General features: G+C 26.5%; 1 long non-coding RNA gene across 2 annotated transcripts; it reads right to left on the reverse strand.

Moving 5' to 3' along the window:
• Positions 1–582: 582 nt before the first annotated feature.
• LOC136078243 (uncharacterized) lies at positions 583–12175 on the reverse strand. Of its 2 annotated transcripts, none has more exons than XR_010637632.1 (3): positions 9229–12175; positions 1369–1535; positions 583–776 (listed from the first exon to the last, which is right to left on the reverse strand). It is a non-coding gene; the product is annotated as an uncharacterized LOC136078243 (long non-coding RNA). The 2 variants fall into 2 exon arrangements; XR_010637633.1 differs by having other exon boundaries at positions 11738–12094.
• Between the last annotated feature and the right edge of the window lie 848 nt (positions 12176–13023).

Here is a 13023-nt window from a genome sequence, read left to right on the forward strand (position 1 = left end):
GCTCACGTGATTATTTTTGCCTTTCCTATCACATTTTCTTAAAAAAACGTGGAAATTAGTGGAAACTCATTTTAATAGACCGCGGGCCATAATATAAAAAAATGCTTTAAGGTTAACTTTCGTGGTGCAGTCCTGAGATCTAAAAAATTCCAATGTAAAAATTTCTCAGTTCAAAGACCCGCAGTTTTTTTACCTACTGAGTATCAATCTCAAATTTGAAACTCTTGTAAACACGTATAAAACACAATAACTAGAGAATATTCAATACGAAATTTTCCTGGTATTACATGCACATTTAAAACTTTCCAGAATACGCTTTATTTACGTATATATGTTAGCCATTTTATCGTGTCGAACGCGCTTTAAAAATAGACATCAGATGCGTATAAAGACAGGTATACAATACGACGCCTAATGAGTATCAAACTCGCATTTAAACACGTATAAAACGCGATAACCAGAGAATATTCAATGCAATTTTATTAACTATTATGAATTCGTAACATAATAATAATGACTAGCAGTAAGCAACCCGTAATACGGGTTATGAGTTATTAAATCATTAATAACAACAAAAACACATTAGTAACTTGATATATAATCTAAAAAATTAAATACAAATTTATCTATAAATACTTTAACTTTGAGTCTCTATCAGCAACGTCATTGCTTATAGTTAACGACATAAACACCGCATTAACATCAGTTGAGTTTTTTTTAAAATCTGTCGCAACACAGGTACCAGAAAAGGAAAGTCAAGTAAAGCCTGCAAATACCTAAAAAGAGAAACGAAAAAAAAATTACAATTTTAATTACAAAAGTACTATTTGCATTTTATTGTTAGTAGAATTAGGATAATAATAACAGAAAATATATATTTTGTGTCTACAGAATAATTTAAAAAGATTATAAAAAGGCTTGACAACACACTGGCAAATAACACCACAACTTAATAAGATATTTTATTAACTTAAATACTTGGACTAAAAAGATTTCATTTATTACAATATTTGAACAATCAAGGGACAAGGGACAAGGGACAAAAAGTTAAACAATTTGAGCAACTATATCATAGAATAGCAAGCAACTCGTAAAATATTTGTCATTATTATTTGTGGTATTAAGAAATACGAAAGAGCTTAGTAATTATATAAGTTTCATTAAATTTCCCTCTCATCTAAGAGAGAGAGAGAGAGAGAGAGAGAGAGAGAGAGAGAGAGAGAGAGAGAGAGAGAAAGAGAGAAATAAAGAGAGAGAGAGACAGAAGGAAAGTGTTTACAAAGCAGCATGTCAATAAAAGTAAAAAAACACGGAACAAATAGTATTAACGTGTTCTATTATGTTACCAGTAAACAAAATTATTTTTACCTATATAAAAAACTAATTTCCAGCATTTCATAATTAAGCTCCAGCTTCTCTCTAACTGTTGACTAATGATTAATAGAGTAAATTTCATATCATACTAAATTTACAAAAATTAAAACCATGTTTCGACAGTAAGCTAACTAATCAAGAGTTGACAAAGGGAAGACACACTAAAAAAAAAATGAAAAAAAGAACATAATTATGATATGAAATTATAAAAAAAATTATAATTATTTAAATTTAAAATTGTCAATTGCTACTATAAATAGTTAAACTCATACTTTGGTTTGTTCTAAAGTGTTTAAAGTAAAATCAAATTAACAGACATTAACACTGCTTGACACTGAATTCTGTCAAGTAAGTTTTCTGCTCGCCGAGCAGCATTTCTTAGATTACAACAACGATAAATTTCATCCTGCCTAGATCTATTTTTTTCATTTGACAACTATTTTCAAATTGCCTATTAGCATTTACATTATTAACTTTGTTGAGCCTAATACTATCTATTTCAATTTCACTATTATCATTAAAAATATTACCAGTTATCTTACCATTGTTACAACTGAATAAATGAACATAAAAGAATCTTACAAATTGTGATCTTTTCTAATTAAAGACTTTATTTAAACTTAAGATTTATTGAAATCCATATCTTTTTATATGTTCATATACATAAATCGTTTTTCAAAAATATTAAACAATATTTATTTACATCAATTATTTTTAATTCAACAAAGAATCTAGACTACAATGCACAAAATTATTTTTACCTTAATACACAAAAATAATAAATGCAAAATCTTGTATAAAAAATTGAAGCAATGTCAGTCAGCATATTTTACTCTAAAGTAATTATATATATATATATATATATATATATATATATATATATATATATATATATATATATATATATATATATATATAAATATATATATATATATATATATATATATATATATATATATATATATATATATATATATATATATATATATATATATATATATAATTATATTTGGATGAATAAAAACAACTGATTAGCGGGACTTAAAGTTTCATGCCCGAAGGCAATCATCAGCCGTTAATACAAACAAAAAACGTAAACAAACCGTTACAAAAACGTAAAAAATTACTGTAGAATGACATCTGACGTTATAAACAAATCTACGTAAAAAACAAATCAAAAAACAAAAAACAAAAAGCCGTTATAGTTTACTAGTCCCCTGTGTCAAATAAAGATAATAGGAATTTTTTTGAATGTCGACACTGAGATACGATTTCGTTTTTTTTATTCAGTAGGTTTTTTCCATTATGCGATAAAATTACATATTTTTCGTAGAGACAAAGGTGGCATATTTTTGTTGCTAGATTGTAAGGTTTACAACGTTTGACAATTTTCCATTCTATAATGGGCTTTATGTTTTGGTCTTTTAAGCTCCATATTTCCTTAGATAGTTCTGTGTCATTTCTATATTTAACTGATGCAAATGATTTGAGATGGTTTGCGTATCTTAGTTCAAATGGTGTATTACTAATGCCAAAATATACTTTTTTATTACGATCATGATGACTGGAACTTACGGTTGCTTGATAGACAATATTGTTAGATAAACATTGATTGTTCAAAGGACAAAATGCTTTATCTACGCAGTTACATTGGTTGGTTTTTAATTGATTTTTGTTGTGTAAAATTTTGAAATTATGCGAATTTATGATAGATTTTAGGTTAGGCATGCAACTGTAGCTAATCTTAATAGAATTTCGGTTGAATATTTTATGTAGCTTGTGGCCGGCTGGAAAATGTAAGTCAATAAGGGCTAGAAAACGGTTTCCTATTTTTGTTTTGACGTTTAAGCTGAACGGAGGGTTATACCAAATAATATTACGTTTACGTTGCTTTTTTTGTTGATTTTGACTTGAGATTATTTGTGGTTGGTAGGTAAGGTTCGATTTGTATCCCGATTTTTTTAAAGCCTCTTCATACGGTGGAATAGCCTTTTTGAAGAATATTTCATTAATTGACATGGAAGATAATCTTTGTTCAATATTGCGAGGGATTGCTTTTATTATGCTTGGAGGGTGGTTAGAATTGGAGTGGATGTACCTTATTTGATTATCAGGTTTAAAATATGGTTGAAACGTATCGTTACTTAGATTTAACGTAACATCGAGGTAGTTAACAATTTTTAAATTAGATTGAATGGTGATTTGAAGATCGTTTCTTTTAAAAATGAGTGTTATATGCTTTTTAATTTTTTCCATATGCTGACCGTTTTTGTTCTTGAATACAGCAAGACCGTCGTCACGATATAGGCCGAAATCTTCTTTATTATAATGTTGTGAAATTTGATACAGTATGAAAATACCTATTAATTCGCAAACTTCAGCACCATCAAATGCCCCCATTGTTACATCGAACAACCCACCTCTTTTTTTAATCCATGCTTCATCGTTGTTGAAGATAAGAGATTTTCTTGCATGCTTTATTAATGCTTTGTCTTCGCTTTTGATGACGATATGATGGTCAGCAAAATTCATAGCATTGTTGAGGGTGCTTTCCTTTATGGAAGGGTAAAAATCGTTAACATCAAAAACTAGGAATTTGTATAAGTGCTTATTGGTGATTTTTTTAAACCAGTCTAAAACATTTTGCGTACTTTGCCATTGATTCAAAAAAAGTTTATTTTTAAGTTCACAATTAATTTTTGTTAAAATTACCTTAGAAATTCGTCCTACCTCATTTTTTGAAGGGTTCAAAAGGCGCACAGATGGATTGTTTACGAAGTTTTCCTTGTGATCTTTCAAAGTGAAAAAACAGTTAGGGGATCCGTTTATTTCTATTTTTTTATATACCTCGTGGTTGGTTAAAATTTGTTTTCCTTCTTTATTTATATGGTCTTTTAATTTTGGATTTGCTTTTTTGTAGGTAGTGGTAATGGCATTTGTTAACAGATTATTGTAATCTTCTTTAGACAGTTTATACATATTTGATGTTTTGTCAGCATGTGTTAGGGTTTTGTGAGATTTACGTATAGTTTTGATATCTTCTTTCATACCATTTTGAAAAGTGTTGCGTATGTCTTGAAACTTTATTGATTTAATAAGATTGATTAAGTCTTTTTCGAAGAATGACATTTCTTTTATTTGCGGTGGACATATAGGAGATCTAATTCCGTAGTTCGTATAATTGATATTGTCTTTAGTTCTTGGATCGTTATTAATAAAAAAGAACGCTTTCCGTCTCATTTTCTTTAAGAGTAATTCCGTTTTGTTTAATAATTTTAATTTAAAGTCTCTTTCTGACGGTATTGAAATGTTTTTTATTGAGTAATCAAAGTTTATTTTATCCATCGCGTTGACGACTTGAGTAAAGTGCTCAACTTTACGGAGCAAATATTTGTATAGATATCGATATATAGAATATATTCGAGGTTAAGTATTTTGATGTAATAATACGAAGTCTCTTGTACGTGTTACAGTGCTCAATATTACTGAATAATAGAGCTATATATAATTATATTTGGATGAATAAAAACAACTGATTAGCGGGACTTAAAGTTTCATGCCCGAAGGCAATCATCAGCCGTTAATACAAACAAAAAGCGTAAACAAACCATTACAAAAACGTAAAAAATTACTGTAGAATGACATCTGACGTTGTAAACAAATCTACGTAAAAAACAAATCAAAAAACAAAAAACAAAAAGCCATTATAGTTTACTAGTCCCCTGTATATATATACTAGTCCCCTGTATATATATATATATATATATATATATATATATATATATATATATATATATATATATATATATATATATATATATATATATATATATATATATATATATATATATATATATATATTAGGCCTTGTTACGAGATTTCGTTGCGTAGCGAAAACGCGTAACGCATTTTTAAGTAACTCAACTCAGCAAATATATTTTGCGTCGTTAGAAGTTATATTGCGTCACTAGCATCTTTTCAAGTACCGCTTTGTAATTAAAGTTTTTTTATTAACGCGTTAAAAATCATACAGTTTTTTTTTTCTCACTATAACAAAAGTTAAAAATAAAATCTTCTTATTTAAAAAATCATTTTTATTATTTTTTTCAAATAAAAACTAAATTTTATTTTGACGTAAAATGTAAAATAATGTTTGTTTATTTTAAAACGTAAAACGTAAAATAATGTTTGTTTATTTTCTTATGATTTTACAGTTGGTTTTTGGTTATTTTATTAACTGTTAATAAATTTTTTCTTATTTAATTTGTGAACTCTTTTTAATAATGTTTTTAAACGATAAAGAGTCTTTTTTTTAGTTATTTATCAGTTACCGATAACATATTCGTGATCATAATTTATTTTCATAAATTAAACGAACGTCTTTAAATCTTTATGTTATTGAATTAACAATAAACAAAATATCTTATTAATAAAATATTTACATCAAAATAAATCATGCATTTTTTAAACTATTATGACTAAAAATAATTTTTATATTTAAAAGGAATTTATATATTTAATTCCTTAAGATAAAACTTAAAACACTTTATTTTTTTTAACTAATTTTTAACAACAACAAAAAAAATTATGAAACAAACTGTTTCTATTACAAAAAATCTATTAGTTTACAATTGCGGTTAAATGCTTTTTAATTTCTTCTGAATAAACGTTACGTTACGTCATGTTAACGACAATCAAAAGATAATTTAAATATTCTAAAAGAATATTTAAATTATCTATATTCTATAAGTTTTTGCGTAGCACAAAACTGCTGAAGGCGTAGGCAAATCGCCTTTTCGCAAGCAAAATGCGAGCTGCGTAGCGCTTCTTAACAAGGCCTGTAATTATTACCACATACATATATTTATCAAAAACTTTTTAACTTTGAACATAATATAAACATATATGCAAACTATAAACATATGTAACTTATTAATATATAAAAATAATTGCCGAACAAAAAATTTAAAAATGATATGAAAAAATCTAAAATGATTCATATATATATTCATATATGAAGACATATATCTGCTAATAAAATATCAAATTATAATCACATTTAATTTAAATCAAATACTTATTGAATAAAGAACAAAATACAGATAGAAGAAATGCAATCCTTATAACAAAATTTAACGTTTAGCAACAATGAAATGTCAGTGTTGGCTCGAAATATTAATTTATTTTTCTAAATTTTCTAAAACAGAACAAAAAAAAGGTAATAGCATAACAGAAATGTCAATAAAATAATAATTAACATAATAAAATAAGCAAGGTATGAAATGATAGGATTTAACCTATATTTGAATTATATTAATTTAGGACTTCATAAAACTGAATAAATAAATTTAAAGGTAGTAATAAATATTTTTATGATAAAGTTTTAGCAACTCTTTTAGTGCAAAAAAGTACTGTAACTGTAAAAAAGTACTGTAACTGATATGTGATACTGCTTAGTAGAACGATATCTCTTCATATAATTTTTCATATATTCCTGACGATTCCTTTTCTTTTCAGACAAACTTTTTATTATATTTCTAAAGAGAAATCTTTTTATTTTAAATTTTGCTTTCGCAATTTCAGTTTAAGCATGCGCTTTAAAGCAAAGATTTTCGTTTTTCCATTATATGTTGATATTTGATCAAAATCGTGTACGATATTGTATCCGATTTTGATCAAATATTAAATAATACGTATTTTTGATAAATAAGTGGTATTGAACTGGAATTCAAAACTTAAAACTAAATGCGTATTTTTCTGGTATCAACGGCGGTATGTTATACGTGGTCAATACTCCGAGTATTTACAATACTAGATATCCCGACTGGGTTGACAATGTTTTCTTCCACAATTTTTTGTTTTTATTATTGCTAAACCATTATTTACCTAAATATTTAATTGTTATTCAATTCAGGTGGGTCAAAAATCAGATAAAATTTATTCAAAAATCAATTTACCCCTTTATAACTAATTTAGTATCCATAGCAACTAAATAATAAAAATTTATCACTTTTTGGCATGAGTTCATATATGAGATCACATAAGAAATGTGATCTCATATTGGAACTTATGCCAAATTTAGTGAATATAGCACTCGTAAAATATCTGCTTATACCAAAAATAGGTTGTTGCTAAGCAAAATAAAGGTATCCATAGCAAAAATATCTGCAAATACCAAAAATAGATTGTTGCTAAGAAAAATAAAGGTATCCATAGCAACGAAATAAAAAAATATTACCTTCATAAAAAGCGCAGATTTGATATTAATACTCATGCTAATTTTAGTGAATATAGCCCTATTATTAAATTAGTAATGAATTTTGTCCAGTAAAAGTAGGGCTACCATATGAAATTTTGGAAAAATTAGGACATCATGTCTTTTTTAACCTGTCAAATCAGGACAAATATAAATAAGCAGAAAGTCTAAATCAGGACAAAAGCTCGTCACACAGTGAAAATGACAAAAAATACAACATTAAAAACCAGCTTTATTTTACATTTTTGTAATGACTACAAGAATTATTTCTTTTCTTTGCTTTTAAACCAGTCATATTTTTCACTAGAGTGTACTTTTTTCAGGAACAACTGGTCATTTTTTATCTTTTCATAGAACTGTGAGCAATTGAGATCAATATTTAACTTACAAAAAAGCAAACTTTTCACAGTAGAAACTAGCAAAGAACCTCTTTCAGGAGACCAAATATTGTTCATCATTGAAAACACCCTTTCCACAGCAGCTAAAGTTCCAGGAAGACTGAAAATGTATTCCAACACCAGTGAAAAATTTGCTACCTGAAATGCCCTTTTCTCCAAAATGTTTCATCATCAGGACCCATTTTTCTTCACAACTCATATCATCAGATTTCCAAGTTTCAGAATTAGTTGACAAGTATGCCTTGACCAAAACAACTTCATCAAATAGTTCATCAGTATTTATTGCTGTACGTCCAATTTTTCGGTTAATTCTTTCTGCAGCTTCTTTCAACTCTGGAAATGTTATTGCACTGTTTTGAATCCACATGAACTTTTCAGCATCAGCAAAGCTATCTTTCCAAAGGTCAATATAAGAAAGACATCTCTCGTAAAAACCAGTAAATTCTTTTTTGACAGCAATTTCGTCAATAATTCCGTCTTCAAATAGTTTTGCACGTTTCTTTTTAGCTTCCAGTGGAATAAACTTATTCTCAAATCTCATCTTCAGATTATTCTGCAATACTTTTATCTCATTAACAATATCACATGCACTTGCTCTTGTTTTTTCAATTCTCAGAATTGTTTTGTTGAATGTCTGAAGCTGACCATGCCTTATCATGTCTGCTACCACTGCCATTTCTGCCGGCAATGCCTAAAATTGCAAGAAAATAGTAAAAATTGAATGGAGAAGTTGGAGTTGCCAAGTCAACATTTTTCCCTTCAAAGCAGGACAGTCCTGATGAAAATCAGGACTATGGTAGCCCTAAGTAAAAGTGATTTATAGCCCACTGTGGAGCGGTTGTTTTTTTAGGACTATCGAATAAATTTTTAACTTTTAAACGTTTTAAACTTTTAATCGCTTAAAACTTTAAAACGTGTAAAAGTCTATATTTTTAAACCTTTTAAAAGTATAGAGTAAAATATAAATAATTATAAAAGTATATATACTTAAACTTTATAAATTTTATTTTTTTTTTGTTGTAATTTGGCAAAACTTTTAGCGTAATACAGTGTGGTCGCAAATTTTTATAAACATTAGCAGATATTTTTTCAATAACTTTTACAATATCCAGTTAATAAAAATAAGTATTTAAGGTTATGGCAAATGATAAAAATTTCAGCATGTCGACTTGTTCTAAATCAGTCAATTTAATTACTTACTATAATTTAACTTAATTTATAGGCATCATTATCAACTCTGGTTTGCTTTAAAAACTAAAAATATTGAAATTTGCTGTTGTTATTTCCCACAGATCTTCTTCAGGTATGACATAAAATTATATGGTATACCATGGCCAACTGTAATTATATATCCTGATTTGTTGCATTTTTTGTAAAAAATTAGGAAGCCAGTTTTTTTACGGCTTATTTTTAAATTTTAAATTATGTATGAAAGGTTTCAACAACAACAACAATAACAATATATTTACCAGTGAATATCATACAAAGGTGTTGAATAAAACATTGAATTATAATATTGTAACAATTACTATATAAATATTTGCTTGCATGCATTGGTTTATGCTTTTATAATCATTTAATATGTAATGTATTCTGAACTGATTAATATGTGAATATATTCTGACTGATTGCCTGTTTCATTATATTCCATTAGAGAGTGGAATAATGAAAAAGACACACAGACAGTCTATTATTATTACTGTATATAGTCGAACTGCTTTTTTATGCGATGTTATTTAAGTGGAGATAATTCCAATAATAAATGTAAGTGAACTTTATATTTAAAAATAACTGTGTTACATTTTTTTGATTTGTTTTAGTAATAAAATGGTTAATAAATGTGTTGTTACAAACTGTAAAACTGGTTACTCTAATGGTCCAAAAAAGTCAAGATTTCATTTTCCTGAAGAATTTGATTTGTGAGAACGATGGATATACTTTGTTAATAGAAAAGAATGGGTTCCATCAAAATATTCAGCTATTTGTGTGAGTCATATGATGACAAATTTATTAATTACAGAAAAAGATGCACCTTGAAATGGAATCTTCTTCCAGTTCCAACTATTTAAACCAATAAAATAAGTGGATTGTTGACTCTAAGGTTCCGAAGTTGCTCCGAAAAGAACCAACTTTGAGATATTTAGGAAAAGATGAGTTTGAAGATTTTCAAAGTGTTGATAAAATAATTAATCTTGATTCTTTGACAGAATAACATTCTCTGCCAGGCTTTACATTTAAAAAAATTCATGATAGTGTGGTTTATTATAAACTATGTTTTGATGAAAAATCTGGCATATCAACTGTTTTTGAGTCAATAACTGTAAATAAAGATCTTTATGTTTCATTGTCATATAAAGGCTATCATATTTCTTTATCTGAATGGTTTCGTAGTGGTCATAATTGCAAATTAACAAACTGTAGTATGTTAGAAAATTTTCCTGTCTATATTAGAAATAAAGCAAATGATATGAATTCAATTTTGACAGAGTTAAATGAAATTAGATTCTCCTCAAGGCAGACCTCCATATTCTGCATCCCTTAACGTTATGCATTAATTTTGCGTTACACTTCAGCACAGTCTTATAAGTTGTTGTTAGAACAACTACCTTTACCATCTTTTAGTTTATTTAGAAAAATCCAAAGTGATATAAAGTGATATAAATGATATAAAGTAATATAAATGATATAAAGTGATATAAATGCATATAAATGATATAAAGTGATATAAATGCATTTAAAGCTATAACAGTTTTGTTACAAAAACATTGTGTATCAAGTGATTGTGTGCTTCTTGTAGATGAAATGTATCTGCAAAAAGCAGCCCAATATCAAAGTGGGAAATAAATTGGTGAAGATTCAGAAAGTAGTCTTTATAAAGGTGTTGTTTTTTTTATGATTGTAGGGCTTCAAAAAGCTATTCCTTATATTGTGAGATTATAACCTGAAGTTTGCACAATAGGATCATGGTTGAAAAAAGAAATTGATGAGTGCATTACCTCATTGCACCAATCAGGTTTTAAAGTAAGAGCTATTGTTACAGATAATCATTCTACCAATGTTAATGCATTTTCAGAGTTACATAAATCCTATACTAGAGATGGAAAACTATTTATTTATCATCCAGCTTATAATGGAGTTTTAAAAACATATCTATTGTATGATATAATCCATATAATAAAAAATGTTAGAAATAACTTGGAAAACATTATGCAAGATATTGTATTGTTGTCTTCAGAGATATTAGTGTCAGCTTTCTGAAGATAGCATGGAAGTTGCTGTTACTATAGCAGGCTTCATTGCTAAAAAAATTTAAAAAAAGATTTAAATGTCTATCTTGTGGTTAAAAAATGGTTTCTACAGACCAAGATGTTCTTAATAACGAATATCTGAAAATATTATCCAGAGGTGGAGTTATATGTCCAAGTCAATCCTTGTCTGATTTTATTTGCCATCTTTTTAGTATTCTAGATATTATTTCTCCTATTCTAATCAAAAATTGCAGTTATTCTTTATCACTTGAAAGTTTTGCAGAACAAATTTTTAAGATTTATTATTGCAGTGTTGATTTTACATGCGAGTATCGCCAAGAATGGGGAATTAAATATGGATCTCGAATCGTCATTAATTTGTTTTTATAATAATTTACAAAAAGATACTACAGATTCTGTAAGAAAAGATCAGGTAAAAGAGTTTTAAAAAAATTACAAACCTTTGTTTTTATTTCCTGATAAGAGTTGTAAGTAGTCTTTGCAACATGTAAGTTTGTTTTAGTAGCATTTTGATACATAGCTATTTAAAAAGCTATTTCAGTATTTCATATGTTATTGAAATATACTGAAACATGAAATCAGTTAGCGAAAAATATTGTATAGCATATTGTAATTACATGATGATAATCTCAGGTATTCCTCGACCATTTAAATAAAATAAACATTTGCCGTAAAAAAACTAGCCTCTTATTTTTTTCCGGAAAATGCAACAAATCAGGCCGTATAATAACAGTAGGCCATTGGTATACCTGAAGACAAAAAATCTTCATAAGATATAAAATCTTTATATGATATAAGGTTTCTTTGTTGTGAAAAAAAGAAAATATATATACAAAATTATTGCGTATCAGATTGATAATAATACATTAATAAAACATTGTTTCAAACTTTAATATAAATTTTGGTATAATAACTATTATATATTACATTGTGTTTCATCAATAAAGATTCATCTGAAATGAATTTTCATTCATTTCAATTCATTTCTGATGAGTCTTTATTGATGAAACACAGTGTAAAATGAGAAAAATTTTTGTTAAGAGATTTTCTATTAATTTATAATTGCTCTGTTCTTTTAAGAACATTGAGCACTCTATTTTGTTGAATACATTTTGAAATTGTATATATATATATATATATTATATATATATATATATATATATATATATATATATATATATATATATATATATATATATATATATATATATATATATATATATATATATATATATATATATATATATATATATATATATATATATATATATATATATATATATATATATATATGTCTTGAGCAAAATTTTAAAGAAAATCAAGATATATTTTAATCTTGACATGTTTCGTAGTTAACATACTATATTTTCAAATGATAAAATTACAAATTTAAAACTCTGGATATAAATATAAAATCAAAATTTGAAGATATTACAGAGAAATATTAACAGACAAATAGAATTGTTGTAAACCAATAAAAATTATAATACAAATTATAATACCGTAAATAGCAAAAAAATTAAAAGAAAAAGATTAAAATTAAAGAAGCACTCCATATTAAATGGAAAAACCTATCTTTAAATAAACAAACAGTTCATTATAATATAAATTTGTCTATCTATTTTTGTTGTTGTTGTTGTTGTTTTTTTTTAATTTACTTATGTTTTATTTTTATTTTTTTGCTATTTACGGTATTATAATTTGTATTATAATTTTTATTGGTTTG

This window comes from Hydra vulgaris, chromosome 03, assembly GCF_038396675.1.
Source record: "Hydra vulgaris chromosome 03, alternate assembly HydraT2T_AEP".
Classification (NCBI taxonomy): Eukaryota; Metazoa; Cnidaria; class Hydrozoa; order Anthoathecata; family Hydridae; genus Hydra; species Hydra vulgaris.